The sequence below is a fragment of the Macaca fascicularis genome, chromosome 3 (genome assembly GCF_037993035.2).
Source record: "Macaca fascicularis isolate 582-1 chromosome 3, T2T-MFA8v1.1".
Classification (NCBI taxonomy): domain Eukaryota; kingdom Metazoa; phylum Chordata; class Mammalia; order Primates; family Cercopithecidae; genus Macaca; species Macaca fascicularis.
In genome coordinates, this window is record NC_088377.1 from 72,642,217 (window position 1) to 72,648,894 (window position 6,678).

General features: G+C 36.8%; 1 pseudogene; it reads right to left on the bottom strand.

The window, feature by feature from the left end:
- Nucleotides 1–3,344: 3,344 nt before the first annotated feature.
- On the bottom strand, nucleotides 3,345–6,000 carry LOC102124934 (MAPK-interacting and spindle-stabilizing protein-like; annotated as a pseudogene).
- Between the last annotated feature and the right edge of the window lie 678 nt (nucleotides 6,001–6,678).

A 6,678-nucleotide genomic window follows, 5' to 3' on the forward strand; every position in this document is an offset into this window, starting at 1 on the left:
CATCTTCTGTCCCATACCCTTAAATTCCCTAAGGACTCGACTTCCCATTCTGTGATTTTCCTTTGAGATTACCATGAGAGTCAGAGTCTTTATGGCTTATAAGGTACTGCATGATATGCCTGCTCTTCCATGGCTTTGGGGGGATACAAGAATATCTTTATTTTTGAGGAACTGCGTGTTAAATCATTTTAAAAGTTTTCTTTTTCCATCATGTCTGAAATGTGTGAGAGCAGTGGTGATATTAAGATTTGTTTCAGGAATCTCAGGAACATCAATGACAAACATTGCCTGTTATTTCTCTGTTTTTTCTTTCTGATTTTTGCAATCCTCACAGATTTGAAGTGATGGCTCATCATTGTTTTCATTTGCAACTGCCTGATGGTAGGTGATATTGAGCACACTTTCGTATACCTATTGGTCATTTGTATATATTTGTTGGCAAAATATTTTGTCAGTCTTCTATTTTTCAGTTGGGTTATCATCATTATTATTTACCTTTGCTTTGAATTTCTTATATATTTTGAATATTAAACTCTTATTGTATATATGGTTTGCTATTGTGAGTATGATGCAATAAACATGCAAATGTATCTATCATTTTAATAAATTCTTTTTGTGGGTAGATCCCCAGTGATGAGACTTCTGAATCAAATGGTAATTCTATTCTTAGTTATTTGAAAAATTTCCGTATTGTTTTGTACAGAGATTGCGTTAATTTATATGTTTCTGCTGACGGTGTATAGGGTGTTCCCATTTCTCCACATCTTTGCCAACGTTTATTATGTTTTTTTCTTTTTAATAGTAGCCTTTATGGCTAATGTAATATCTCATCATGGTATTACTTTCTGCTTCTCTGCTAATTAGTGATATTGAGCATTTTAAAAATACACACGCTGGCTATTTGTATGTCTTTTTTGAAAAAGACCTAGTTATTTGCCCATTTTCAATGGGATTCTTTGTTTTTATTACTATGATGACTTGATTTGAATTATTTGTAAATTCTCAATATTAGTTCCATGTTGGCACATAGTTTGCAAATATATTCTTTTATTCTGTAGGTTGCCTATTTACCCTGTTGATTTTTTTTTTTTTTTTTTTTTTTTTTGCTGTGCCAAAATTTTTTAGTTTGAGTCCCATTTGTCTATTTTCCTTTACTTTTGTTTATTGCATGTTTGAGGTTTTAGTCATGAATACTTTGCATAAACCAATGCCCAGAAGAGTTTTTCTTACATCTTCTTTTAGTACTTTTATAGCTTCAAGTCTTACTTTAATTCTTTAATTCATCTTGAGTTGATTTTTGTATATGGTGAGTGATAGGGATCTGTTTCTATTCTTCTGTATATGGTAATCCAATTTTCTCAGCACTATTATTGAACAGGGTATTCTTCTTCTGGTGTATGTTCTGATCAGTTTAGTCAAATATCAAAGAAGATATATGACTTTCTGGTTTTTTTTTTTTTTTTTTTTTTTACAGAGTCTCACTCTGTCACTAGGCTGGAGTGCAGTGGCGCCATCTCGGCTCACTGCATCCTCTGCCTCCTGGGTTCAAGCGATTCCTCTGCCTCAGCCCCCCAAGTAGCTGGGACTACAGGAGCACGCCACCACACCCAGCTAATTTTTGTATTTTTAGTAGAGACGGGGTTTCACCATGTTGGCCAGAATGGTTTCGATTTCTTGACCTTGTGATCTGCCTGCCTCGGCCTCCCAAAGTGCTGGGATTACATATTTCTGGGTTTTCTATTCTGTTTCCTTAATCTACATATCTGTTTTTATACCAGTACCATGCTGCTTTGGTTACTATTGTGTTGCAGTATAATTTGAAGTCAGGTAAGTGATGCCTCCAACTTTGTTCTTTTTGCTTAAGATTGCTTTGGCTCTTTGGGCCCCTTTCTTATGAATCTTATAATAGTTTTTATCTAATTCTGTAAAAAATAATGCAGGTATTTTGATAGAGATTGCAGTAAATCTGTAGATTGCTTTGGGCAGTATGGTTATTTTTACCAATATTAATTCTTTCAATCCATGAGCATGAGCCATTTTTCTTTTTGTGGCACTTACATTTTGTCTAATCAATGTTTTGTAGTTTACCTGTAGAGCTCTCTCACTTACTTGATTAAATATGTTCCTATGTATTTTATTGCTTTTTGGAGCTATTGTAAATGAGATTGCCTTCTTGATTTGGTTCTCAGTTGGATCGTTGTTTGTGTATAAAAACACTACTAATTTTCATATGGTGATTTTGTATCTTGACACTTTACTCAATTCATTTATCATATTTAAACGATTTTGGTAGAGTTTTTAGGTCTTTCTAAATATAACACCACATCATCAGTGAACAGGAATAATTTAATTTTATTTTTCTAGTTTAGGTGCCTTTTCTTCCTTTCTTTTGTCTGATTGTTTTGGCTAAGACTTCCAATACTATATTAAATAGGAGTTGTAAAAATGGCATCCTTTTCTTGTTTCGGTTCTTAAAAAGAATTTTTCTCATTCATTATAATGTTACTTCTATGTTTATTTTATTGAGGATTTTCATCATGAAGAAATGGTGAGTTTTATTAAATTCTATTTCTGCATTTATTGAGATAACCATAGGTTTCTGTCCTTAATTTTGTTCATGTAACTTATTATGTATACTACTTTGTGTACTTTGAACCATTATTGCATCCTTGGTATAGAACCCACTAGATCATGATATATTCTCTTTTTGATTTTATGTTGGATTCAGTTTAGTAGTATTTTGTTGAAAATTCTTGCATTTATGTTCCCAAGGATATTGGCTTATCTTTTTGTTGTTGTTGTTGTTGTTGTTGTTGTTGTTGTTGTTGTTGTGTGTCCTTGGCTAGTTTCGGTATCAGGGTGATAATGACCTCAGAATTACCTAGAAAGAATTTCATTATCCTCAGTTTTGGGGAAGAGTTTCAGGAGGATTATTATTAATTCTTTGTACATTTGGTAGAATTTGTGCATTCATCCGGTCCTGAGATTTTCTTTTTCAAGACTTTTTAAAATTACTGGCTCAATCATGCTACTTATTATTGGTCTTTTCAGGCACTCTGTTTCTTCCTGGTTCTATCTTGAGAGGTCGTATGTTTCCAGGAATTCATTCTTTTTCTAGGTTTTCAGGTTTGTGAGTGTCTAGCTATTTTTGAATGTTTTTAGTGATCTTTTTTATTACTGTTGTACCCATTGTAATGTCTATTCTTTTACTTCTGATTTTGTTTATTTAGATCTCTCTTATTTTTGCAGTTAGTCTAGCTAGCAATTTATCAATTTTGTCTTTTTGAAGAACTAACTCTTTATTCTTTTGATCATTTGTAGTTTTTGGTCTTTATTTCATTTGATTATGTTCTTATTTTTGTCATTTGTTTTCTTCTTCTAACTTGGAATTTGGTTTGTCATTAATTTTCTAGTTTCTTTAAGTGTGATGTTGGGTCCTTAATATGTAAGCGTTCTACTTTTTTGATGGAGGCATTTAGTGCTATAAACTGTTGTCTTAGTACTGTTTTTGTGGTGTCTCACAGGTTTTATTATACTGTGTCTCTATTTCCAATTTGTTCCCACAAATTTTTACTTTTCATCTTAATTTTTTACTTGAGATGGGGTCTCACTCTGTCACCCAGGCTCGAGTGCAATGGCACGATCTTGGCTCACTGCAACCTCCACCTCCTAGGCTCAAGCGATCCTCCCACCTCAGCCTCCTGAGTAGCTGGGACCACAGGTGCACACCACAACACCCAGTTTGTTTGTTTGTTTGCTTGTTTGTTTGTTTTGTGGTTTTGGTAGACACAGGGTTTTGCCATGTTTCCCAGGCTAGCGTCAAACTCCTGACTTCAGGTGATCCACCTGCCTCAGCCTCCCAAAGTGCTGAGGTTGCAGGTGTGAGCCACCACCCCGGCTGACCATCTTTTTTTTTTTTAAACTTAGTTGCAGAGATCTACAATTTATTATTATTTTCAGTGTTAGAGCTAGAGGGTAATTTTTCCAAAGATGGCACTCAACTCCACTTATTTACCTGTCAACAAATACAGAACTGAACTGTTAGCCATAAGCACTTTACAAACAGACTCAGGAAACTATGCAGTAGACAATAACATAGCTTAACCAGACTCTGAAAAACAGATACATATTTTGGTTCACACTTGTACAAAGAGAACAGTCATGTCTGCATGACTTAAGGTTCTCTAAACACAACTGTTTTATGTTTTAGACCCCTAGAGTGTGCCAGTTTACCACATCAGGGAGGAATCAAGGAATGTGCTTCTTCTAAAGAACCAAGGGCAAGTGGAGGCGGTGGCTACAGGGAATGCTCTGGGCAGAAGAGCTGCCTCAGGTTTTTGTGGGAATGAAAATTACCTGTTGCAAGTAAGCAATGCCTAGGGTTTATCTAGTTTGAGGTTCAAAACAAAGGAGAGAATTATTTCCTTCCTCGAGCTCTTCCCAAAGCAATATGCACATCTCATAATCAAATCTCAGGTAGTACAAAGAGATAACCAATTATCTAAAAATTTAATTTACATACATGTTGGCCTGGATTAAAAACAAAAAAGTTAGTTTCCATAAATAGCAGACTTTAGTGCTGTATGACCCAATGACTAAAATAAAACCAGAAAGTTTTTACTGAAAGCTCAAGGATAAAAATGAACACTGGCTGGCTATTGAACTCCACATCTGACAATAATTACTGACAGTTTAAAAATGTATATCCAAAATATAACCTCAAAAGGACCAGGTTTTTTTGTCCGACAGAACAGCTCAAAATGTTGAGGCATTATTTGTTTGGATTATGATGGGTTATTCTCAAAGTTTATTTATCTAGAAGGGGAAAGTGATTATAGAAAAATACTTGAAATAATTTGCCAATGAAGTTGCAGATTCTAGCAATAATCCACATCTTAGATTTTTAAGTGTGTAGTTTCATAGTTTAAACAAATTCTGTCAAAGAGCTATTCAATATACTTTATCACCATAACTTTCCATGAAAACCAAATAAAAATCACATCTGAATGATTTACTTCTATGCTTTTATATGATTGTATACATATGATGTACTACACATCCAAGTACAAGAGGCAGTTATCCTCTCTGAGAGGTGCAAGAGTTGTTCTTTCATGAATGCCCTCTAACAGTGAAACTGGCAATTTTTATATATGCATTCATGTGCATATACGTGTACTTCAAAAAGCAAAGCGTCATCTGTTCGTCCATTGTTAACTTAATGGTAAGAGTGGGGACCACCAGGCATCGGTGGAGCACCAGAAGGTCTTGAAGGCACTTGGAAAGGATCACTGGGAGTAGGATAGAGTCCCGGTGTGGGATACAATCCTGTAGGGGCAGGATATGGTGTGGTGGTCCTCAGGCTCCTGGTGGATTGGTGCCCCGTGGAACAGGTGGTGCTGGCCCAGAGGCTTGGGGATGAGGAGGAGCGGGATATGGCCCTGGAGATGGATATGGCATATTAGGGGTAGGATACTGCCCTCCCATTCCTGGCTCCCAAGGTCCAGAAGACATGAATCCCCATGGACCTAAAGGACCAGCTGCAGCTGGATCTGTGGGTGCACCATATGGTCTGGGTAGCTCTGGAAAGGGCATATTTGGTGTAAGATATGGCCCTGTGGAGCCAGGGCCTGGCACTGTTGGGGCTGGATAAGGACCACCGGGTGGGGGGCATGATGATTCCGAAGGAAGAAAGAGTGCTGGGTGTCCTGGAGGTGGTCCGGTGGGAGGCATGGAAGGATACATTCCTGTTGATGCTGGTCCAAAAGGCACAGTAGAGGGTGTTGCACTTGGTGGGAGTCGAGATGGAACCGAAGGTGGAGCACTCGGATTATTCCAAGGGCTGGAGCCTGGCCAGCCTTGAGGAGGTTGGCCAGGTTTTGTATTGCTCACAGCAGAGGTTTTGGCAGGGGAGTGTTCAGGTAGTGCATCTGCCAACGAAAATTCACCAGACATTTTCCCGGCAATATCCGAGACCGCAGTAGGGTCTAGAAGCGGCGATGGATCTGAGGGACTGGGCCCTGAAGAAGCGGGCGCAGGCTGACTGACAGCAGGGAAAGCAGCCGACCATCTTAATTTCTTAATTGACATGGTGACTGTTTAAGAACATGTTGTTTAATTTCTTTGTAATTTTAGTTTCTGAAATTCTTCTTCATATTGATTTGTAGTTTCATTCTACTGTGGTTTTAAAAGGTAGTTGATATAATTTTGATTTTGGGGGGTACTTTGTTGAGACTTGTTTTATTGCCTACCACATGGTCTATGTTGCAGAATGTTCTATGTTTTGATGACAGGAGTGTATATTCTATGGTTGAGTGGGAAGCATGTTCTGTAAATGTCTTTTAGGTCCATTGGGTCTAAAGTCCAATTTAAGTCCAATAATTATTTCTCAGCTTTTCTATTTCAGTGATCTCTCAATGCTGTGAGTAGAATTTCTAATTTCTCCACTATTATTGTATTGCTGTCTATCTCTTTCTACAGGTTTAGTAATTTTTTTAAAAATCTGGGTGTTTTGATGTTGGGCGCATATATATTTAGGATTATTATATCCTCTTGCTGAATTGATTCTTTATTATTGGATGATTACCTTCTTTATCCTTTTTGTTACTGTTTTTTATTTAAAATCTGTTTTATTTGATGTAAATATGGATACTCCTGTTTGCTTTTGGTTTCTGTTTGTGT